The sequence below is a fragment of the Rhipicephalus microplus genome, chromosome X (genome assembly GCF_043290135.1).
Source record: "Rhipicephalus microplus isolate Deutch F79 chromosome X, USDA_Rmic, whole genome shotgun sequence".
NCBI lineage: Eukaryota > Metazoa > Arthropoda > Arachnida > Ixodida > Ixodidae > Rhipicephalus > Rhipicephalus microplus.
Genome location: NC_134710.1, coordinates 274,315,776 through 274,341,159, shown reverse-complemented (window position 1 = coordinate 274,341,159; position 25,384 = coordinate 274,315,776). Strand labels below are relative to the sequence as shown.

At 47.0% G+C, this 25,384-nt stretch overlaps 1 protein-coding gene and 7 non-coding genes across 8 annotated transcripts in view; all 8 read left to right on the top strand.

Moving 5' to 3' along the window:
- LOC119162205 (1,5-anhydro-D-fructose reductase-like) overlaps positions 1 to 25,384 on the top strand; it is a 162,511-nt gene that overhangs the window by 68,682 nt on the left and 68,445 nt on the right. The window lies entirely within an intron of this gene.
- On the top strand, positions 19,292 to 19,363 carry TRNAP-CGG (transfer RNA proline (anticodon CGG)). Its single transcript has one exon. It is a non-coding gene; the product is annotated as a tRNA-Pro (tRNA).
- TRNAP-CGG (transfer RNA proline (anticodon CGG)) lies at positions 19,814 to 19,885 on the top strand. The gene has a single exon. It is a non-coding gene; the product is annotated as a tRNA-Pro (tRNA).
- Positions 20,075 to 20,146, top strand: TRNAP-CGG (transfer RNA proline (anticodon CGG)). The gene has a single exon. It is a non-coding gene; the product is annotated as a tRNA-Pro (tRNA).
- TRNAP-CGG (transfer RNA proline (anticodon CGG)) lies at positions 20,336 to 20,407 on the top strand. Its single transcript has one exon. It is a non-coding gene; the product is annotated as a tRNA-Pro (tRNA).
- Positions 20,857 to 20,928, top strand: TRNAP-CGG (transfer RNA proline (anticodon CGG)). The gene has a single exon. It is a non-coding gene; the product is annotated as a tRNA-Pro (tRNA).
- On the top strand, positions 21,118 to 21,189 carry TRNAP-CGG (transfer RNA proline (anticodon CGG)). The gene has a single exon. It is a non-coding gene; the product is annotated as a tRNA-Pro (tRNA).
- TRNAP-CGG (transfer RNA proline (anticodon CGG)) lies at positions 21,379 to 21,450 on the top strand. Its single transcript has one exon. It is a non-coding gene; the product is annotated as a tRNA-Pro (tRNA).

Here is a 25,384-nt window from a genome sequence, read left to right as displayed (position 1 = left end):
TGACAACTGCTTACCACCCTCAAACAAACGGCCTCACGGAACGATTTAACCGAACCTTAACAAATATGCTCGCTATGTACGTGTCGCCCGACCACCGAGACTGGGACCTTGCGTTACCCTACGCAACTTTCACGTATAATTCATCCCGTCACGACACAGTGGGCGTTTCGCCGTTCTACTTGTTGTACAGAAGAGAGCCGACTTTACCACTGGACACAGTCATATCAGCTCACACCTCGTCCACCAGCACCCCGCCGTGGTGGTCTATTGGCTAAGGTACTCGGCTGCTGACCCGCAGGTCGCGGTTTCGAATCCCGGTTGCGGCGGCTGCATTTCCGATGGAGGCGGAAATGTTGAATCCCGTGTGCTCAGATTTGGGTGCACGTTAAAGAACCCCAGGTGGTCTAAATTTCCGGAGCCTTCCACTACGGCGTCTCTCATAATCATATAGTGGTTTTGGGACGTTAAACTCCACATATCTATCATCTCGTCCACCAGCGAGTTCCCGCGACACGATTGCGCGAGCCGATCCTGCCCGTCAGCTCGCTCGCGCTCCGCTGATGGCGTCGCAAACCAATCAATGCCGTCGGTACGATGCGGAACATAGAGATGGACATTTCACTCTCGGTACCCTCGTTTTACTCTGGTCCCGTCATCGTCGGCTGGGCCTACCAGAAAAACTTCTGGATCATTACACGGGACCCCACCGTATATTACGTCAAGTAACACCTGTCACCTACGAGATCAATGTCATCTATCCGTCATCATCTGCTGTGCGGTCCATTTATATTGTACACGTCTCGCGGATCAATCCCTACAAGAATGCGTCAGATAATAACCTTTAAAGCACCGGGGCGGTTCCTCCGCCCCCGGGGGTCATGCTACGTGCCAGTGTATGGAGTTGAAAAAGGCAAAGCATATAGACTGGCGCGAGCTAATCTGTGTGGCTGGCACTGCTCGCTTAACCGGCTGTAAATACTTCTCTGACTACCCCTCCCAGTTGGTCTCCTTCTGGTAACAATATTACGTATTATTGCCATTTAACTTCTTGTTATAATCACCTGCCATACCTAAACTAACATTTAGGTATGGCAGTCTCAACGTTGCATTCTTGGCCAATCTCCCAAGGTGGGTGCGTGCGCTGACGTAGTACTCCATTCTGGTGGTTTTAGTTGTTAAAGATCGGGTAGCTCGATATCTTTTGAGTCTATTTGTATCTGTTATCTTATGTTAGCTTACTTTGAGGGATCATCAAGGAATCGCAGCAATGTCCAGGAAATCTCCTGGGAAGGTCAGTTCGGCATGGACAGCATCCTTTTGATCAGATGCGATACCCCTCGATATCTTTCTACGCAACGGCGTCAGAGGCATTCCCGTTGCACTGGTGCCGTTAGGTAATGAATCAATCCGGTAGAACATCCCTAAGGCGATTCAGGAGCAGCTTCAAGCGATAACCTCTGAGTACGAAAACATCACCGAGGTACGACATTTTGGCCGCGGAAGTATCGTGTGCTGATCACCAGATAGAGATTATGTAGTGGATCTTCTAAAACGCTCATCATTTGCCTCTATCTCGGTGAGTGCATATATCCCACCCCATCTTGCATGCACCAAAGACGTTGTGCGTGGAGTTGACTCACAACTAAGCCCATCTGAGACGCTTGAGCAACTCTCCTTGGCCGTGGTAATAGCTATCTACCGGTGAAATCGAGTGGTAGACAACGTGAAGGTAGCCACCGAGTCAGTCATCACAACTTTCGCTGGAACATCGTGCCCATCTGAAATAAAAACTTGGCTTCTAATCTTCAGGGTGAACAGAACGGTGTCTGCTTTGATTTTACCAGAAATTTCAGTGTTTCAAAAGCAAAAGAAAAGCTTGGTTGGGAACTTCTAAACAAGCGAAGGGAATGAATATCTGAGGTTGAAACTTTTTTACAACATATTTCATAGGCGTGCAGGTACGGCTCTTAAAATTGGACTACATTTACAGCGACTAGATCATGCCAAAAGGATAAGGGAAATAGGCTGCCGCACTGACGCTTTTAAAATGTCATTTTTTCCCAGGACGATAGCGCGGTGGAATAGGTTCAATCAATCAATCAATCAATCAATCAATCAATCAATCAATCAATCAATCAATCAATCAATCAATCAATCAATCAATCAAACATTCAATCAAACATTCCATCAATCAATCAATCAATCAATGTTTCTTTATTAGCATCAGAAATGTACATTGTGAGTAAGTATGCGAGAGGAGGTCCCAAGGTAGTAAACCGCAGGTGAGATCTCCTATGTTAATACAATGAAAAAGCTAAAATATGAATAACGAAAGAGCAAGTCACAGAACATTTCGAACTTTTTTTTCAAACAAAGCAAGATATTGAAAATTAACAAAATGCAACAGTTATACGTTTAATAGACACTTTTTTCAATTTTCTCTTTAAAACATGAATGTGCATTAAGTCTTTCACATCATGTGATAAAGAATTCCATAATGAAATTGAAAAAAAAATGCTCATTTTTTATAATTAGTGCAAACTTTAGGTAATAACAGGTTATGGGTGACCGCGAATCTAGTATTATTGGAGTTATCCAACAAGGTAATAGGAAATATGTCGATAGTGAGGGTGCAGTGGAAAATTTTGAAAAACAAAACACACACATTATAAACGTACGTTTGGGAGATGGGTGATACGTCAAGCTGGCGAAAAATCGCATGTGATGGCGCTTGACGTGAAACGAAAGTTATGAGTCGAATTGCTTGTTTTTGCAATACCTTTAACGGTGAAATGTGCACCGAATATGAATTACCGCATAATGTAATGCAATAACTGAGATGACTGTGTATGAATGCATATTAAAATGCCTTCAGAGTTTTGATGTGAAAACACATTCGTGACTTGACCAATGCCCTGATACCGTACGAACTTTTTACAAACAGAATTGATATGTTGCAGGGATTTCAGATGTGTTTCCATTAAAACTCCTAAAAATGACGTATGATCACTTAAAGAAATAACTACTGAGTTCATATAAAGGTAAGGAATGAATGCTAGTTTTTTGTTTGGTGAATAAAAAAGCATAAAACAGGTTTTCGAAGGATTATTCGACAATCTACTATAGTTGCACCAGTCAACAAGACAATTAAGGTCAGCTTATTGTCTTCACCCGAGAGTCGCTAAATCCAAGTGATGAGAAAAGAGAGTCGTGTCATCAGCGTAAAGTAAACAAGAAGAATAATTAAGGCAGCATGGTAAATCATTTATGAATAATAAAAATAATAACGGACCCAAAATTGAACCTTGCGGAACACCTCTTGTAACAGGGTTGGGACTGGATGTAAAAGTTTCGACCGAGACCACCTGAAACCTAATAAGAAGACAGCTCTGTATTAGCGTTAATACGGGTCCAGTTATGCCATAGTATTGGAGTTTGCGAAATTGGGTGAAATGATCAATACTGTCAAATGCGTTACTAATGTCAACGAAGACAGATCCTGCGATGTTAGCATTATCCATGAATGATCTGATTTTTGTCGGTGAAACAAGCAATTGCAGTATCAGTGGAAAGACCAGCCCAAAAACCAAACTGACAAGGAGAAAGTATGTTAAATTTGCTTAAATATTTGGATATTCTTATTTCAATTAGATTTTCCAAAAATTTATCCATGAAGGGAAGGACAAATATGGGCCTGTAATTGCACATGCTGAGGGGATCACCTTTTTAAATACTGGTACTACCTTCGCAACTTTTAATTTATCCGGGAAAACACCGTTATTCAAACAGCGGTTAAAAACGTGGTTTAGTATAGGCGCTACAAGAGATCTTACAAGTTTAATGTGCTTTGAATGAATATTGTCTAACCCAGCTCCGGTAGCGTTTAATCCAGAAATAATTGAGGAAATTTCAGCAGTACATGTAGGAAAAAGAAACATCGACTTAGGACTGTGAGAAAACGGAGGTACATAGTCTGAGGAGAAGGGGACTGCAAGGCTAGTGGAAAAGTGTACATTAAAGGCGTTGGCCACGTCACCAGCCGCAGTGAGGGTGACGTTGTCGACACGAATAGAGGTCACTTTTCTGCGCAACTCAGTGGAATTTAAAAATTCCTTTAAAAACTGCCATTTTTCCCTGAGATATGTCGACAATTCTGTAGTTTCCGCTCATAATAACTTTGCTTAACCTTTTTCAAAAGTGTAGGTATTGTGCTGGAGTAAGTTTTATAGCGTGATTTCAAGCGTGAAAAAAAAAGGGCTGACGTTTCGTGTTTTTATATAGGTTTTCTTTTTTGCGAAGAGATCGTATCAGTGATTGTGATAATCAATGCCACAGTGGGGCGAAGTAGCGTCTGTTAGATGATTGCAATGTAGTTGAACGCTCAAGTGCTGAATAAATAGCGTCATAGAACCTGGTCAAGGCCTCTTCAGAATCATTCGCGGCATATACACTGGACCAATCTTCATCAGCAATGAGCATGCAGTACTTGTCTGAAACAAAGCGATACTTTTGGCGTATTATGTTGCTACGAGTGATGACCTGTTCAAAATATAGGAATACAGGAAAGTGATCTGTGATGTCACTCTCAATGACACCAGCATGACTGACGCCATCAATGATTGTGAGGATGTGATCAATTGATGACTGTGAGCCGTTATCAGAACAGCGTGTTGGTACAGATATTAGCGATTTAAACCCAAAACTATAAAAACAAGTCTTATACTCGAGAGCAGAATGGTTAGAGGAATCTAGTGAATCAAAGTTCATATCACCATAATTATTATATTGTTACGGGAAGGAGACTGACTCAGAGGGGTAGTCACCGATGTATTTACAGCCGGTTATGCGAGCAGTGACAGCCACACAGATTAGCTTGCGCCAGTCTATCTGCTTTGTCTTCTTCAGCTCCATGCACTGGCACGTAGCATGACCGCCGGCGGCGGAGGCACCGTCCCGGTGCTTTAAAGGTCGCTATCTGACACATTATTGTAGGGCTTGATCCACGAGACGTGTACGATATCACTTGGCCGCATAGTAGATGATGATGGACAGATGGGGCTGATCTCGTAGGTGACAGGTGTTACTTGACGCAATATACGGTAGGGCCCCGTGTAATGAGGCAGAAGTTTTTCGGATAAGCCCAGCCGACGATGAGGGGACCAGAGTAAAACGAGGGTACCGGGAGCGAAATGCACGTCTCTATGTTCCGCATCGTACCGACGGCATTGGTTGGTTTGCGACGCCATCAGCCGAGCGCGAGCGAGCTGACGGGCATGATCGGCTCGCGCAATCGCGTCGCGGGCATACTCGCTGGTGGACGAGGTATGAGCGGAGATTACTGTGTCCAGTGGTAAAGTCGGCTCTCTTCCGTACAATAAGTAGAACGGCGAAAAGCCCGCTGTGTCGTGACGGGATGAATTATACGCGAAAGTGGCGTAGGGTAAAGCAAGGTCCCAGTCTCGGTGGTCGGGCGACACGTACATAGCGAGCATATTTGTTAAAGTGCGGTTAAATCGTTCCGTGAGGCCGTTTGTTTGAGGGTGGTAAGCAGTTGTCAGTGTGTGTTGCGTGGAACAAGAACGCAGAATGTCGGCGATGACTTGGGATAGAAATGTACGGCCACGCTCTGTGAGAAGCTGTCTCGGAGCACCGTGAATCAATATAACGTCCCGTAACAAGAAGTCAGCGACGTCAGTTGCACAGCTGGTCGGTAGAGCTCGCGTAAAAGCGTAGCGTGTAGCGTAGTCTGTAATAATGGCTATCCATTTGTTTCCCAATCTTGATGTGGGAAAAGGACCAAGTAGGTCTAACCCAACACGGTAAAATGGTTCCGCGGGTATGTCAATTGGTTGAAGATGGCCAGTGGGTAGCAGCGACGGTGTCTTACGACGTTGGCATAGGTCACACGTGGCAACGTATCGGCGTACCGAACGAGCAAGGCCTGGCCAGAAGAAACGGCGCCGGACGCGCTCGTACGTGCGGGATACGCCAAGGTGTTCAGCCGTGGGAGCTTCGTGAAGTTCGGTGAGAACAGAGCGGCGCAAATGCTTAGGCACAACAATGAGAAGGTCGGGCCCGTCTGGTCGGAGATTGCGACGGTATAGCACACCCTTTTGAATGACAAAGTAGTGGACGGAAGCATCATTTGTGGAGGATTCCATACGGCTGATGATGTCAAGCAGCTCTGGATCACGCTTCTGTTCTTCCCCAATATTAAGGAAGTCGGACACTGACAAGATAGAGTTCTCCGTGGTCTCGTCAGTGTCCTCAGGATCGTCGACAGGGTACCAGGAGAGGCAATCGGCATCATGGTGTAGGTGGCCAGACTTGTAGACCACCGAATAGGAAAGCTCTTGCAGGCGCAAAGCCCAGCGACCAAGGTGGCCTGATGGATCTTTCAGAGAGTTGAGCCAGCAGAGTGCGTGGTGGTGGGTAACTATCGAAAATGAGCGTCCGTATAGATAAGGTCGAAATTTCGCCACCGCCCGTACAAGAACCAAGCACTCACGCTCTTTTATCGAATAGTTACGTTCAGGGGCGGATAGGAGGCGGCTGGCATATGCAATAACGCAATCATGGCCATGTTGTTTCTGAGCCAGCACGGCACCAATGCCATGTCCACTTGCATCTGTACTGATTTCCGTAGGGGCAGCAGGGTTGAAGTGTGCCAGATTCGGAGGGGTAGTGAGAAGAGCGACGAGAGTCGAGAACGCAGAAGCCTCTTCGGAGCCCCGTGAAAACGGGACTTCTTTCTTGAGGAGCTGCGTAAGCGGCCTCGCTATGTGCGCAAAACTTTTCACGAAGCGTCGGAAGTAGGAGCATAGTCCGATAAAGCTGCCTACATCCTTCGCAGATCGTGGTACAGGAAAGTTTTTGACGGCGCTGATTTTGCACCGTCTTCTTGCAAAACAGTGCACTGTCTTTCTTGCGGACTAGCACAACAGGAGAAGCCCAAGGACTGCAGGGTGGCTCAATGATGTCCTTGGCGAGCATTTTGTCGGCCTCACTTTTGATGATGTGACGCTCGGCCGCCGACACCCGATATGGACGCCTATGAATAGGATGCTCATTACCAGTGTTTATGCGGTGGCTCATACCGGTAGCTTTCCCCAACAGACGGCCGCTGATGTCAAAAACGTCGATGTAGGACAGCAGAACCCGGTGGAGCTCATCAGTCTGCTGCGACGTTAAGTTCGAAGCGATCATCGAAGTAATAGCGCTGTCGGAGCAAGTGGCAGATTGATGTTGAGCGGGGGGGGGGGGGGCGTCAGAAGGGGCAGCCATCGCGAAAACATCTACCGCATTGTCTTCTAAGGTGCAGAGCAACGCCAAAGAGATCCCTTGTGGCAAAACTTGAGGTGTCAAGCTAAAGTTCACAATTGCAAGGCACGTAGAATTTCCTGCGACGGACAGAATGGTGTGCGGTAATGTAATGCCACAGCTTATGAGGACATCGGTGATAGGGGTCAGAACATAGTCACCGTCGGGAACTGGTGGTATTGAGACGAGCTCTATGTAGGTCAGTGTATGTGGAGGGAGGCGCACGTGTCCCGTTGTGCAGAGGCGACTTGGCCGTTTTGCAAAAGGTTCTGTTGGGGGCAAGTGTAGACGGAGTATACTGGTCGAACGGTCTATGAGGGCAGAGTGCGCGGACAGAAAGTCGAGGCCTAAGATTACGTCGTGGGGGCATTTATCAAAAACGGTGAAGAGAACAACTGTGTGTCGATCCGCAATGCTCACACGAGCGGAGCCCATTCCAACGATAGATGCTATTCCACCATCCGCAACACGGACGAACTGAGTGGTCGCAGGTGTGAGAACCTTCTTGAGCTTGCGGCGAAAATCACTCGTCATCAAGTTGGGCGCCAGTGTCGACAAGAGCAGTGACATGTACGCCGTCTACTTGTACTTCTATGAGGTTCCGTTTAGTCGGTATCGTCAAAAGAGGATTTTCGGTCAGTCCGAGCGATGCAGCGCCACCTCCGGGGGCTGCAACGCTTAGTTTTCCGTCGGGGAACCTCGTGGGAAGGCGGGGGAAGATGGTCAGCGGGGCTGTGGAGAACGAGACTGGCGACGTCGGGGGGATGGAGAGCGGGAGTAGCGGTGTTCAGAAGCAGGTTCCTGGGAAAAGTGGTCGTGGCTGGTCTCATGGCGATAGGCAGGACGTGCATAGAAAGGACGAGAGGACGGTTGTGCAGGAGGACCCCAGCGACTTCTGCAATGGCGAGAAATGTGCCCGATTCTGTGACACGAGAAGCATATTGGCTTGTCATCGTGTGTTCGCCATGCGGACGGATTACGGAACGTTGAGGGAGAGCTGGTCGGGAAGGGACGTGCAGGCGTGTATCGGGGCTGGTAGTCGGTGCGGGGAGGCGGTGATATAGAGTGAATTCCCAAGCTGGCGATTTCCTGCCGGACGACTGCTTGAATGAGAGGCAACGTAATTGGCGGAGAGGGGTCAGGGGACGTTGGTCCCACCATAGCTGGAGCAGCCGCTTCAAGCTCCCGCCTGACGATTCGCGTCAAGTTGTCACAGGTGTCTGGTGGATGATATGTGTCGAGACACGTGGACGTCGCAGGGGTGTTCGGAAGGTGATGAAACTGATGGGAGATGCGTCTGCTTTTAGCTTGTTGGAACCGGTGGCATTCTTGAATGATCGCATCAACAGATGACACATTGTTGAATACCAACAAGTTGAACGCATCGTCGGCGATACCCTTTAGGATATGCGCAACTTTTTCAGGTTCAGACATATTTCGTCAGCATGGCGGCATAGTGAAAGGACAGCCTGAATATAACCGATGTAGGGCTCCGTGGAAGATTGTGCGCGAGTCGACAACTCATTTTTCACAGCTTCACGACGACCAGAGATGTTGCCAAAAAGCTCACGGATCTTTGCCTTGAAGCTGTTCCAGCTTGTTATGTCATGCTCATGGTTATTAAACCGAATACGAGGGGTTCCGTCGAGATAAAAGATGACGTTTGCGAGCATAAGAGTGGGATTGAAGCTGTCCCAGCTTGCTATGTCATGCTCGTGGTTATCAAACCAAACACGAGGGGTTCCGTCGAGATAAAAGATGACGTTTGCGAGCATAAGAGAGAGTGGGATCACACATGTAAGTGGCGCTGACGCGTTCGTAGAGGCGTAGCCACTGCTCGACGTCGGAACCCTCGCTGCCCGAGAACACGCCGGGGTCTTTGAGTGCGGGAAGCGTCACGAAAGTTGTTGCGGGCGCTGGGTTGACAGGTCGGGCATAAGGGGAGCGACCGTAGAGGATGTAGCCGAGTCTTGGGTGGTCATGTTGTAAGCCGCGAGGGAGCGTCCGCTTCGAAGTTCCGTGGCGAGGACGGGGATCACACAACTCCACCAAATATGTTACGGGAAGGAGACTGACTCAGAGGGGTAGTCACCGATGTATTTACAGCCGGTTAGGCGAGCAGCGCCAGCCACACAGATTAGCTCGCGCCAGTCTATCTGCTTTGTCTTCTTCAGCTCCATGCACTGGCACGTAGCAATATTTTTGCGCTCAGCAGTAAGTTTATCAAGCAAGTAGGAAAGGTAGACGGATTAGATGATCGAAATACAGCCGTCCGCAGGCTTTGATCACTCGCTCAAATGATGCTGCTGGATGGTCACGGGGCAGCTTAAGTATCCTGAATACAGGCACAGCAGCGACACCAGCGGCGGAGGCAGCAGATAGCAGTAGTTGATGGAATCTAGTTGCTTGCAATACACATGTTAAAGTTGCCGGATTGCCGGTTCACCAGGAGGGCGATATGTAACCGACCCGTAGATACAGCAGCGCGGCCTGTGTAGGAAAGGTAGATGGATTAGATGATCGAAATACAGCAGTCCGCAGGCTCTGATCGCTCACTAAATTGATGAAACGATCATCATCAGGTTTACTACCTTGGGACCTCCTCCTGCATACTTACTCACATGTACATTGTCTTGTGAAGTAGCAGAGGTTACTTCACATGAAGTATTTTCAAGATTACTTCAGGGTCTAGAGTAGTGTACTCGCGAGGATGTGTAGGGACGAGACGGTGCTGTGAAACTGCTTTGTATTGTCGACTACCACGTGCCGCTATGTATAGTTGACAATGAATTGCGTTATTATTGCGCGAGTATATCTGTATTCAGTGTTGAAATTTTGTATTCTCCCCCCCCCCCCCTGTAATGCCCTTGGGTGCTGTGGGTACTATGATAAATAAACAAATGAATAAACCATTAGCATCGCATCCTCTGCAATGTGAAATTTCTTCGCGTTTGGGCCATAGTGCTGGTGGGCGTAAATATGGAATACGGTATTGCATTTGAAGCGAGGGTCACTCACACGCTGATTGCAAGGTCCAAGCTGAGAAGTGGTGCCTCTGTGAGGGTGCTCGTAAATCAGATTATTCCAGTTGTGCCACTCTCTTTCATAAAAAGCAACTGTTGGAAGTAATAGACAAGCGACGATGCTCAAGGAGAGAAGCAATGACAGTTATCAAGGACACGACATAAGGGTATGCTGGGATTGCCAATCGACCAATTCTGATAACAGAAAGTTATAAAGGCAGCGAGGAGTATTGGTCGCAGCAAACAAGAGAAACTAAAGAAAAGGCAGACAGGTGGTAAGGCACGAACCTGTCTGCTTTTGCTAGAGTCACTATGTGTAACATGTTTTTTTCATCACGAAGCTGTGGTATGTCATGCAGATGTTGCATTGTTGGAGGATTAACGTTCAAAGACTACACTCAGTGCTCGCGGTATTTATATGGGCTCAAAATGGTAAAGATGCAGCTGAACCAATTTGTTCAGGTGCGTGAAAAACGAAGGTCTAGGTTTGGCACATCTGTTTGTAAGTCAGATAGTACATAAATTCTTGTTTTTCCGTGACGTCAGTGATCCTTTTCTGCATACGATATGCCAACTCGGGTTAATAAACGCCTTACCAGATCTCGTCATCGTCAATGATAACAACAAGCCGGAGACAATGCGTGGTTATCTCAAGAAAGTAATAGATAGCGCATGTATCCTACTTGTTCGCTTTCATTATCTATCTAGTGTTAAAAGACAATAAATGTACAGAGATTTGTGTGATGTTGTTCTTCCAGTGTAATTGTACAGGACCACATACAATGAAAGACCAGGACAAAATGTACTGAAGTGGGTGAAAAACCTGCAGGTAACTACAGGGGTGAAAACATTTTTGTTTAAATTACACACTGGAACACTATCAGTAAATACATTCACAGAGGAATGGTGCTTTCGTACACCACGAGGATCAGAGTGCTTGGTTTGCAAGAAACCTGAAACAATATATCATGTTTTTCTTCACTGTTGGGAAGGGGTATTCTATTGGGAGGTCTTGCAAAGAACATTAAAGAAGGATTTCTCACTGGATCCACATGGGATCAGGTATCTGGCTGTGATGAATGATGAGGGAATACCATTTGATCCAGTGATGTTGACCAGCCTCCACTGTATATGGCGTGCACGAATGGCTGGATATCACTACGACACGGATGTTGAGCCAGCAAGAATCTATTTCAGGCCAAGCATGCCTACTTACATTGAGATGACAAAAATGCCACAGTGCGTGCCAGATTGGCTGACAGGGTTAGAACCTCGTCTATTTAGGTAGACAACACCAGGCCATGTGAAACTGATGGCACGTTTTTTGTTTTTTTTTGTAATTGGGAAAATGAATTTGTGTATTTTGTAACATGTGTTTGTGTGCATTGTATGAGACTGGCAATACATAAAAAAGTCAGCTTGTTTTTTTACGGCTATGATTTTCGCTTCAGATGCGAGAGGTCCCGGGTTCAAATCCCGGACGAGCCCTTTTTTATCAGGGGAAAGACCAGCTACAACTATTAGCGCTAAAATTTACAATTTGTTACATGTTTTGCCCTTATGTGCTTCATATATACACCTAGTGGCTTTTGGCACGTAAAACCTATTTGTATCATCTATTAGCAGCCAATCAACGTAATACAAAAGCGTGACAGAACAACGACGGGAGTGTCGTCGGCTCATTGGTCTAGGGGTATGATTCTCGTTTCAGGTGTGAGAGGTCTTGGGTTCCAATCCCAGACGAGTCCTTTTTTTCTTAGGTGAAAAACCAACCATGACTATTAGTGCTGATACGTACAATTTGTTACATGTTTTACCCTTATGTGCGTCATAAATACACCTAATGGTATTCCGCACGTAAAATCCATGTATATTATATAGGCGGAAATGCTCTAGGCCCGTGTCCTCAGATTTGGGTGCAGGCTAAAGAACCTCAGGTGGTCGAAATTTCCGGAGCCCTCGACTACGACGTCTCTCATAATCATATCGTTGTTTTGGGACGGTAAACTCCACATATCAATCAGGTATATTATATATTAGCAGCCAGTCAACATATTACATTAGTGTGACAGCACAACGACCAAGTGTCATTGGCTAGTTTGTCGGGAGGTATGATTCTGGCTTCGGGTGCAGAAGGTCTTAGGTTCAAATCCCGGACGAGCCCTCTTTTTCTTACGTGAAAGACCAGCTATGCCTATTAGCACTGATTCGTACAATTTGTTACATGTTTTGGCCTTTTGTGCCTCATATATACACCTAATGGTATTTGGCACGTAAAACCCAGGTACATAATATAGGCGGAAATGCTGTAGGCCCATGTCTTCAGGCTTGGGTGCTGCTGACCCGCACGTCGCGGGATCGAATGCCGGCTGTGGCGGCTGCATTTCCGATGGAGGCGGAAATGTTGTAGGCCCATGTGCTCAGATTTGGGTGCGCATTAAAGAGCCCCAGGTGGTCGAAATTTCCGGAGCCCTCCACTGATGATAGTGGTTTGGGGACGTTAAACAACACATATCAATCTTGTATATTATATTTAGCAGCCAGTCAACATATTACTAAAGCGTGACAGAACAACAATGGAGTGTCGTGAGATCGTTGGTCCAGGGGTATGATTCTCGCTTAGGTTCGAGAGGTCCCGGGTTCAAATTCCGGACGAGCCCTTTTTAGGTGAAATACCAGCAATGACTATTAGCGCTAATACGTACAATTTGTTACATTTTTTGCCCTTATCTGCCTCATATTGCCACGTTCTCCTCCTCAAGTTTTGTTATCGCCCCGTTACGCTATGTTCATTGCTGCCTATGGTGTTAGAGAAGCTTCGAGGCTGTATTAGATCGTTTCATTAAAATTGCGCGCCTACCTCGTTAACCTTCCAGAATATTCCGGAACGTACGTAGCCACTAGAGATGACACTAGAATGTTCGATGGCAAGTGTATAAATGCCGACATGCTTCGCCGCTTGTCAGTTGATCGACGGCCTACGCTCCGTTCACCTCTGTCGTGCCAGTGTGTATCGCTGTAATCTTACTTTTAGTTTGTTGGCCACAAGTTCGGCCCTAAAAAAGAGTTTCATCTGATCATCGAGTCTGCTGCCTTGGTCTACGTCACCACCTCGTGACATCTGGTGGAGGTGCTGCTGCGTTCATGTACCGGACGCCCCCATCAAGCCAGGAACACAGCCCACGTGGCGAAGAAGACACCGACACCCCCGGCGACAGTCAAGCCAGCCACAGACTGAAAGGACTAGCCCCCCAATATGGACCCCTCCCGGACAACACAACAGTTACGGCGACCACGACAAGAGGCACAATGACAGCCGCAACATTCCCTGCAGTGGTAGTGCGGCAGCAGCCAAAAGAGCCCCCGACCTTCCACGGATTGTCGTGGGAAGACCCGGAGACCTGGCTAGAGACCTACGACCAAGTGGCCACCCTCAACCACTTGGATACGGAGGAGAAGCTCCGTCGCGTCTACTTACTATATCTGGAAGACGCGGCAAGAACCTGGTTCGAGAATCGGGAGTCTGCCCTTGAGACATGGGATCTCTTCTGCGGCACATTCTTGGACACGTTCAGGAGCATCGCCCGCAAGGAAAGAGGCGCGAAATTACTGGATACGAGAGTGCAAGTCCCCAATGAAAATGTGACTATCTTCACGGAAGAAATGACGCGACTCTTCCATTACGCCGACCCCAAAATGCCTGAAAACAACAAAGTTCGCCTCCTCATGCGAGGAGTGAAGCAGGAATTTTTCGCCGGACTGATCAGGACACCGCCAAAGACTGGCGCCGAATTCATTTCGGAGGCAACTATAATAGAGAAGACGCTCGAGATGCGGACATGGCAGTACAACCGTGATTTCTTGTCTACATGCTTTGCTGACATGCAAGCGCTAGGAACCACCGACCTGCGTGAGATGATCCGAGCGATCGTGCAAAAAGAGCTGCGCAAATTGCTTTCTTCAGCTGAGCCTCACGTGGACTCCGTCGCGGAAGTCATACGGCAGGAGATCCAGCAATCGCTTGGTGTTCCTAAGCCTCGAGGGCTACAGCAACAAGTCATGAGCTATGCTGCTACATCCCGCCGTCACGCCCCTCTTCCGCGCCCACGCCAAGACGCCGCCCCATCACACTTCCGTCGGCTGACGCCACCGCCACCACCACCAACACTGACGTCCCACCGTTCACCTGCGGGACAGCGAGAGTGCCGAGGAAAAGAGGTGTTTGGCGTCCACCTGACAACCGCCCACTCTGCTACCAATGCGGAAAGGCTGGGCACACCTACAACCGTGTCCAATACCGACAGATGGGTCTACGGGGTTTCGACATCATCGCGCCGTGTCCATAATGGGGTGAACGACCGCATGACATCGTCGACCAGCTCGCGGGAGCGCAGTGGACACTCAGACGACCTTTATCGTTGGCCATCGCCAGGCCGCGACACCTCACCGCACCGTGAGCAGTACACCGGCCCTGCTCGGGGCCGATCTCCGAGCCCTTGCTCGAAAAACTAATGGCAGCAACCGATGGAGGTGCGGTTACTGTACGACGAACTACCGAAGATCCTGCGCCGCCGATGACGACGACGCCAAAACGTAATCGAAAGCACCCGCTGCAAGACGAAGACGGTCTAGACGTCGAACCATCGCAGCCGCCAGAAGACGTCACACCGCAACGTGGAATCAGTGGAGCAAATAGACGTAGCCGTGATCGACGCCACGACCCAACCGCAACGCAGGACGACGAACTAGTGACCTCGACGTATTATTGGACGGCCCCAACGCACCGCTCTCGTCGACACTGGGGTCAACTATTCCATCGTCAGTGGGCCTTTCACGACGAAGGTAAAGTAAAAACTGCTTGGCAAGGCCTTAAAATCAGGAGCGTTGGGGGTCATGTAATAACGCCGGCTGGGGTTTGCACAGCAAGAGTCACCATCAATAACCGGACTTACCCCACCAGCTTTCTTATTCTGCAGCACTGCTCCAGGGACGCGGTACTTAACATGGGCTTCTTAGTCAACACGGCACCGTCATCAACCGAAGGTCAGAGGCAATGACGCTATCCACAGAAAAAGGACAGCTGCCACACACGCCGTCAAGGAGGCACGCTTTGAATGTGCCAGAAGACCAAGTCACCATTTTTCTCGCTCTAGCTTCTCTATTTCCGTCGGCACTCAAGATTCAACAGACATGAGAGGCGTCGTTGAAGGTGAACAGCACCTGTTAATGAACCGCAAAATTCGCGTCGCCAGAGGAATGGTCAAGCTGCAGCAAGGTAACGTAAGTGCTGCTTACGAACTTCAGCATGAGTACAAACGCGTGAGCAAATGTACGATGGTTGCTTACATCGAAGAAATATGTACTGGTTTACAGGGATGATAGTCTCACGACCATGTCCCCGAAGTCCTGGCTGTCCAGTACACCCATGACAGGGCTAGGAGGCTTGACCTCCCAGTCCCAACGTGAGATTAGCCAGGCAGGTGGCTACACCCTGTATAGGACGTGTAAATAAGGTTTTTTCTATGCCAATCCAACGTTTTCGCCGTTATTGATTCTGCTGAATGCCTAATGACGACGCAAGCGCTTCAGCCGGCTTTCGACGTTAACCCGAGCCTTACGACGCACGAACAAGAACAGCTCAAAAACTTGCTACTGAAATACAAGTAATGCTTTTCGTCATTGTCAGGAATTCGACAGACTCCCGTCGCGAAACATCAAATTGTAACAGAGGAAAGTGCGAAGCCACTTCCTCTGAGCCCGTACAGAGTGTCGACGCGAGATTGCGAGGCCATAAAGAAACAAGTCGACGGAATGCTACACAACGACATCATTCAGCCTTCAAAGAGTCCATGGGCGTCACTGGTGGTGTACATGTCAGTGAAGAAGGAAGGTACTTTACGCTTCTGCGTCGACTATCGCCGCCTGAACAAAATCAAGAAGGTCGTGTAACCGCTCCCACGGATAGAAGATGCCCCGGATCGCCTTCACAATGCGAAGTACTTTTCCTTGATAGACCTCAAGACCGGCTATTGGCAAATCGAAGTCGACGAGAGAGACCGAGAAAAGACTGCCTTCGTAATACCGGAAGGCCTCTTCGAGTTCAAGTTCATGCTCTTTAGTCTCTGCTCGGCACCTGCGACTTTCCAACGAGTTATGGATACGGTCCTGACTGGCTTGAAGTGGCAGACCTGCCTCGTTTCTTGAATGACGTTGTTGTGTTTTCGTCGAGCTTCGACGAACACCTCCAGCGCCTCGAATCCGTACTTCAAGCAATCAGGAGCTCTAGACTTACCCTAAAGCCGGAAAAATGCCGCTTCGCGTACGAGGAGCTCCTGTTTTTAGGTCACCTGGTAAGCAAGGCTGGAGTGCACTCAGACCCGCAGAAAACGGCTGCCATCGCCGTCTTCCCGCTACCCACCGAAAAGAAAGCCGTGCGCCGATTTCTCGACTTGTGCGCCTGGTACAGACGCTTCGTCAAATACATTTCACAGATTGCCGAGCCACTAACGCAACTCACAAAGACCGACGTTTATTTTAAATGGGAAACAGCGCAAATTGAAGAATTTCAGAAACTCCAAATGACGCCTGCAGACACCGCCGCAACTTGCGCATTTCAACAAATACGCAGAAACAGAGGTACACACCGACGCAAACAGCGTAGGACTCGGCACCGTCCTTGTGCAAAAGACCGACGGCCTAGGAAGGGTTATCAGTTATTCTAGCCTGTCACTACCAAAGGCTGAGGCCAACTATTCCACAACAGAAAAGGAGTGCCTTGCCATCATCTGGGCAGCGTCGAAATTTCACCCTCATCTCTACAGCAGGCCTTTCAAAGTTGTGAGCGACCACCACGCCCTGTGTTGGCTAGCTAACTTGAAAGACCCCTCAGGTCACTTCGCACGGTGGAGCCTAAGACTCCAAAAATTCGACATTACCATCATGTACAAGTATGAAAGGAAACACTCCGACGCCGACTGCCTGTCTCGTGCCCCAGTTGATCCACTACTGCGGGACGACCAGGATGATGAGTACTTGGGAATCATAGGTGCCGACGACTTCACCGAGTGACAGCGAGGTGACCCGGAACTGAGATGGCTAGTAGAATATCTCGAGGGCCGAACCAGTGTCATCCCAAAAGTCTTCAGGCGAGGACTGGCGTCATTTTTCTTGAAGAACAACGTCGTCATGAAGAACTTCTCTCCTGCCCGAGCCCGCTACCTTATCGTCTTGCCTTCGGCAATGCGACCGGAAATTATGTCGGGACAGCACGACGACCTTGCGGCTGACCACTTCGGTTTTTCCCGCACACTCACGAGAATACAAAAGAAATACTACTGGCCACGCCTTGCCACCGACGTCGCTTATTACGTGAGGACATGCCGGAACTGCCAGCGACGCAAGACACCGCCGACAAGGCCAGCAGGGCTTCTGCAGCCAATGAACCACCTTGCCGTCCGTTCCAACAAATCGGTGTGGACTTACTTGGGCCATTCCTGACCTCGGCTTTTGGAAACTAATGGATCGTCGTAGCTACCGACTACCTCACCCACTACGCCGAGACGAATGCCCTTCCGAAATGTAGTGCATCGAAAACAAAACGTCGGATGCCTTTCTTCCGTACGTGACCTTCACATACAACACCGCCGTACAAGAAACGACGCAGATGACGCATTACAAGTTGGTCGAAGGAAGTACCCCAGCAACGACGCTCGACGCCGTGTTACCTAACGTCACCGACGAAAAAAACCTCGATGTGAACGAGTACCTTCAGCGCGCTGAAGAGGCCCGACAACTCGCGCGCCTCCACATCAAGAGCTATCAGACGACAGAGTGCCGCCGTACAATCATCGACGACGCTTCGTTGAATACCAGCCCGGTGAACGTGTTTGGGAATGGATGCCGATACGCCGACGTGGGTTCAGCGAAAAACTACGATGGTATTTTGGACCGTAGAGGGTAATTCGACGCTTCGGCCCCCTCGGTTACAAGGTTGTCCCCGACGGCATTGCGAACTCTCAACGACGCCGATCGCGACCTGAAGTCGTCCGTGTCACACGCCTCAAGCCATTTCATGCGCGTTAACAAATTGACACAGTGTATTTTGTTGTGATTATTGCTGCATCGTAGTTTATTGCTTGTTCCTTGTTGCATTATTTTTTGTACTTTCATCATCTGTTAAAGCATCGGGACGATGCCTTTTTTAGAGGGGGGCAATGCCACGATCTTTTCCTCAAGTTTTGTTATCGCCTCATTACACTGTGTCTGCAGCGCAATCCACGCCTTCGATGGTGTATTAGATCATTTTGTTAATATTACGCCCCCCTCGTGAACGTTTCAGAATATTCTGGAACGTACGTAGCCGCTAGCAATACAACTAGAATGTCCAATGGCAAATGTATCAATTCCGACATGCTTCGCCGCTTGTCAGTTGATCGACGGCTGATGCTCTTTTCGCTGCTGTCGGGCCAGTGTGTTTCGCTTTAATCTTACTTTTAATTTGTTGGCCACAAGTTCGGTCCGAATAAAGAGTTTCATCTGATCATCGAGTGTGCTGCCTTGGTCCACGTCAAGAGCTCGTGACAATATATACACCTAATGGTATTTGGCACGTAAAACCCATGTATACCATCTATTATCAGCAAGTCAACGTATTACGAAAGCGTGAGGAAACAACGATGGGGTGTCGTCGGCTCGTGGGTCTAGGGGTATGATTCTCGCTTCGGGTGCGAGAGGTCTCGGGTTGAAATCCCAGACGACCCCTTTTTTTCTCAGGGGAAAGACTAGCTATGACTATTAGCGTTAAAACGTACAATTTCTTACATATTTTGCCCTTATGTGCCTCCTATATACACCTAGTGGTATTTGGCACGTAAAACCCATTTGTATTATCCATTAGCAGCCCGTCAACGTATTACGAAAGCGTAACAGAACAACGAAGGAGTGTCAGCGGCTCGTTGGTCTAGAAGTATGATTCTCGCTTCGGGTGCGAGAGGTCCCGGGTTCAAATCCTGGACGAGCCCTTTTTTTCTCAGGGGAAATACCAGCTACGACTATTAGCGCTAAAATGTACAATTTGTTACATGTTTTGCCCTTATGTGCTTTATATATACACCTAGTGGCTTTTGGCACGTAAATCCCATTTGTATTATCTATTAGCAGCCAGTGAACGTAATACAAAAACGTGACAGAACAACGAAGGGAGTGTCAGCGGCTCGTTGGTCTAGAGGTATGATTCTCGCTTCGGGTGCGAGAGGTCCCGGGTTCAAATTCCGGACGAACCCTTTTTTTCTCAGGGGAAAGACCAGCTACAACTATTAGCGCTAAAATGTACAATTTGTTACATGTTTTGCCATTATGTGCTTAATATATACACCTAGTGGTTTTTGGCACGTAAAAACCATTTGCATTATCTATTAGCAGCCAATCAACGTATTACAAAAGCGTGACAGAACAACGACGGGAGTGTCAGCGGCTCGTTGGTCTAGAGGTATGATTCTCGCTTCGGGTGCGAGAGGTCCCGGTTTCAAATTCCGGACGAGCCCTTTTTTTCTCAGGGGAAAGACCAGCTACAGCTATTAGCGCTAAAATGTACAATTTGTTACATGTTTTACCCTTATGTGCTTAATATATACACCTAGTGGTTTTCGGCACGTAAAACCCATTTATATTATCAATTAGCAGCCAGTCAACGTAATACAAAAGCGTGGCAGACCAACGAAGGGAGTGTGAGCGGCTCGTTGGTCTAGAGGTATGATTCTCGCTTCGGGTGCGAGAGGTCCCGGGTTCAAATCCCGGACGAGCCCTTTTTTTCTCAGGGGAAAGACCAGCTACAACTATTAGCGCTAAAATGTACAATTTGTTACATGTTTTGCCATTATGTGCTTAATATATACACCTAGTGGTTTTTGGCACGTAAAAACCATTTGCATTATCTATTAGCAGCCAATCAACGTATTACAAAAGCGTGACAGAACAACGACGGGAGTGTCAGCGGCTCGTTGGTCTAGAGGTATGATTCTCGCTTCGGGTGCGAGAGGTCCCGGGTTCAAATTCCGGACGAGCCCTTTTTTTCTCAGGGGAAAGACCAGCTACAGCTATTAGCGCTAAAATGTACAATTTGTTACATGTTTTACCCTTATGTGCTTAATATATACACCTAGTGGTTTTCGGCACGTAAAACCCATTTATATTATCAATTAGCAGCCAGTCAACGTAATACAAAAGCGTGGCAGACCAACGAAGGGAGTGTCAGCGGCTCGTTGGTCTAGAGGTATGATTCTCGCTTCGGGTGCGATAGGTCCCGGGTTCAAATCGCGGACGAGCCCTTTTTTTCTCAGGGGAAAGACCAGCTACAACTATTAGCGCTAAAATGTACAATTTGTTACATGTTTTGCCATTATGTGCTTTATATATACACCTAGTGGTTTTTGGCACCTAAAACCCAGTTTATTATCTATTAGCAGCCAATCAACGTAATACAAAAGCGTGACAGAACAACGACGGGAGTGTCGGTGGCTCGTTGGTCTAGAGGTATGATTCTCGCTTCGGGTGCGAGAGGTCCCGGGTTCAAATCCCGGACGAGCCCCTTTTTTCTCAGGGGAAAGACCAGCTACAACTATTAGCGCTAAAATGTACAATTTGTTACATGTTTTACCCTTATGTGCTTAATATATACACCTAGTGGTTTTCGGCACGTAAAACCCATTTATATTATCAATTAGCAGCCAGTCAACGTAATACAAAAGCGTGGCAGACCAACGAAGGGAGTGTCAGCGGCTCGTTGGTCTAGAGGTATGATTCTCGCTTCGGGTGCGAGAGGTCCCGGGTTCAAATCCCGGACGAGCCCTTTTTTTCTCAGGGGAAAGACCAGCTACAACTATTAGCGCTAAAATGTACAATTTGTTACATGTTTTGCCATTATGTGCTTAATATATACACCTAGTGGTTTTTGGCACGTAAAAACCATTTGCATTATCTATTAGCAGCCAATCAACGTATTACAAAAGCGTGACAGAACAACGACGGGAGTGTCAGCGGCTCGTTGGTCTAGAGGTATGATTCTCGCTTCGGGTGCGAGAGGTCCCGGGTTCAAATCCCGGACGAGCCCTTTTTTTCTCAGGGGAAATACCAGCTACGACTATTAGCGCTAAAATGTACAATTTGTTACATGTTTTGCCCTTATGTGCCTAATATATACACCTAGTGGTTTTTGGCACGTAAAACCCATTTATATTATCTATTAGCAGCCAGTCAACGTAATACAAAAGCGTGGCAGAACAACGAAGGGAGTGTCAGCGGCTCGTTGGTCTAGAGGTATGATTCTCGCTGCGGGTGCGAGAGGTCACGGGTTCAAATCCCGGATGAGCCCTTTTTTTCTCAGGGGAAAGACCAGCTACAACTATTAGCGCTAAAATGTACAATTTGTTACATGTTTTGCCATTATGTGCTTTATATATACACCTAGTGGTTTTTGGCACCTAAAACCCAGTTTATTATCTATTAGCAGCCAATCAACGTAATACAAAAGCGTGACAGAACAACGACGGGAGTGTCGTCTAAGTTTAATGTGTGTGTCTCACATGCTAAAGGTTTATCTGCGGGCTGTTGGTTGTTTCTGAGAAAGAGCCTACCCTGTTCAGCATTCTGCACTAGTGTTGATGAAGAGTAGGCATATATGCTATGATTTTTTGTTGCAAGGAGTGCCATGGAGAATTATCAATCTATATGCGTTTATTGATGTTCCGAAACGACTTGAGTTATTTGAAACAGTGCGTAATTTAATTGACGTCGACAGATGCACGGTACTTATGGGAGATTTCAACTGCGTATGTGAAGCTATTGATCGTTATAATTCGTCTGGAAAGAGAGACAGGAGTGGTGAGCTTTTATCCGGTATTGTAGATAATGCAGGACTAATTGACATCGGGGTATCGAATCGGGCAACAGCATATACAAGAGTACAAGGAAGTTCTCATGCTCGCCTTGACCGGATTTACGTGTCCTCATCACTCCTATCTCGTAAAATGTCCTGCAGCACCGAAGCTGTATCATTCTCAGACCATTGTATTGTCATAGCGCAAATTGGTGAAAATCGTCACAAACAATTCCATCCCCAGTGGGCCCTTTTGAAAATGAATGCGAAGCTCCTCTGTGATCAGGAATTCATGAATCGCGTCTAGATGGCATTAAGGCAATATTTTTCGATTGGTTTTCATATCTTCGCTGCTTGGGAGCTTTTTAAACAAGAAGTTCGTGCTATAGCTTCAGAAAATGGGGCTGTTAAGTCTTTTTATCGAAAGAATGATGAAGAGATACTTGTTAAAAGTCTTTGCAATCTTTATGAGATGGAATGCAAAATGCCGGGAAAGTACATCAAAGACATTGAGAATATTAAGTGCCAATTACAGAGATATGATGCTGCTCGCTACCAAGGAGCACGTATTAGATCTCGGAACCAGCGCACTTTAATTTCTGAGCAGCCGACGCGCCAAGCTATACTTGATGAGCAACGCCATGCGATTTCTAAAGTTATTCGAGACTTGTACTTTAACGATGTGCTCATAAAAGACAACGGAGACACTACTTTGGCGTTCGAAACGTACTATAACAGTTTATTTAGCTCTCCCTCTGATGATCTTGACGCTCACATCAAGGCTAGTTTTGTTTCTCTTGTGAACCGCGTGAAGTACAATGATTGTGCAGTCATTAATGGGCCCATTACTATACAGAAAATCGAGCAAGCAATCGACAACTTGCCTTTATTGAAAACACCGGGCCCTGATGGCATCTCAGGTGAATTTCACAAAACTTACAAGAAAACACTTGCTCGTATATTGCTGAATATTTTTCAGATGAGTTATGACATGGATACACTCCCACAATCTTTTTGCAAAAGCCACTCTGTGTTAATACCGAAAACAACTGACAAGGAAAAACTTCGCTTCGTCGAGGGCTACAGACCAATATCGCTGTCAAACGTGGACTACAAAATTTTTGCAAAAGTATTAGCAAATAGGTTGCAATTTGCTATGCCGATCCTCATTGGGTCTCATCATACATGTGGGATCAGAGGTCGATCCATACAAACCAATATACATGTCGCTCGAACAGTGCTTAAATACTGTCATGGTTCTCAAAAACATCTTGCAATGCTACAAATAGTCCTCGCAAAAGCTTTTGATCGTGTTCGTCATTCCTTCCTTTTTTCTCTTCTCGAACAAGCTAATGTTGGCAAAGTTGTTCTTAAAGGCGTTAAACTATGCTATAATAAATGCTCAACTCGTCTGATAGTTAATGGTCAACTCTCCAAGCCAGTTTCTAATCGCTCTTCTGTAAATTAGGGATGCCTGATGTCACCTCTTTTATTTGCACTTTATCTAGAACCACTGTGCTTAAGCATAATACAGTCGAGTTGCATTCGTGGCTTTAGTATATTAGGCAGTGAAGTTAAAGTATTGGCTTATGCAGACGATGTCGCATTCTTTTGCACAGATAAACGAAGTGTCGAAATTGTGGTATATACTATTGTAGAGTTTGGCGTATTTTCGGGAGCTCGTTTAAATGCCTCTAGAAGTTTAGGACTGTGGTTTGGCTTGTGGGGTAGCACACCGAACCACTTTGCAAGGATTAATTGGACAAGAACTCCTCCAACATACCTCGGTGTACCATTGCATGCATATAGATTCAGTGCGCATTACTGGAAGGAACGCGTCCCTAAGCTTGAACGACAGGCCCAGACATTTGTTCCCTATCGACTTTCGATATTTGGGAGAGCTGAAGCTTGCAATACTTTCTTAGCGACAAAGCTTTACTATGTATTGCAACTTATTCATTGCGCAAGATTCTATATACAACGCTTTCATCGCATTTTCGCTACTTTCATATGGTCTTCGACTTTTGAGCCCATGCGTCGAGATAATATATTCAAGCCAGTTAGTGAGGGTGGGTTAGGACTAAAACACCTTTATCTATAACAAATAGTGTACCGATTCTTCTTTTTTCGAGACAATTCCCATTCTGTAATCCGTTCCTTCTTGCAGGTTACACTTGTTGATTGCTTACCAGATTTAATTGTTTAAGCCAACTTCTCCGAACACCCATGCTTGTGGGGATTCATGCAGGAAGTTTACCTCACAGTTCAGTTCCTTAAAGCTCGCTTTTCTGTAGAATACCTGTACACAGTATCGCGCAAGGTGCTGTATAAGGACCTACTGAGTACACTGTTCCAACCTCCATTGTACCGTTCACTCTACTCCGATCTTCTTGGCCACGATGTGTTGAAGCGAGTGCGCAAAATGTACATTCCACCGAATTCAAAAACATTCTTCTATAAACTCCAGTCTGAAACATTAGCGGTAAACACATGGTTAGAAAGAAAAGGTATTTTTATTCCGTCTGTTAACTGCCGTCTATGTGATGTGCCGGAAACGATTGAACATTGCTTTGTTAGCTACAAAGATGCCATACTGTTTTGGGATGTCCTTCAGCGAGCACTGAAAAAACGTTTCGTCATTAATTCTCACACAATACGTTATCTTCTGCCAGCAGCGCTTGATGAAGTACCATATGATATGTTTTTCCTCATGGGTATGCACAGCTTGTGGAAGACACGAACGCAAGACCGCAATGCAGAGCCCACACCTCTTCAAGCGCACACTTCATTCAAATGGCTATCCACCTAAAAAACATTTACGACGAGCTAGACATTAGACCGGACTGGTACTCCGTGTTAGAGAACTGTTTGACCTCGCCCCTTTTTTGTTTGTATAACACGATATGAAGAACTCTTCATGTGAGGAACTCGCGCTGTGTTAGCCATTTAGTGTTTATGAGTAACGCTTGAGCACTTACTTTGGCGATTTGATTGTACTTTTGTTCACTTGATTTTGTCTTTATTGCGCAAGATCTTTAATAAATAACATGAAAAAAAAGCGGGTCATTGGTCTTGAGGTATGATTCTCGCTTCGGGTGCGAGAGGTCCCGGGTTCAAATCCCGGAGGAGTCCTTTTTTTCTCAGGGATAATACCACCTACAACAATTAG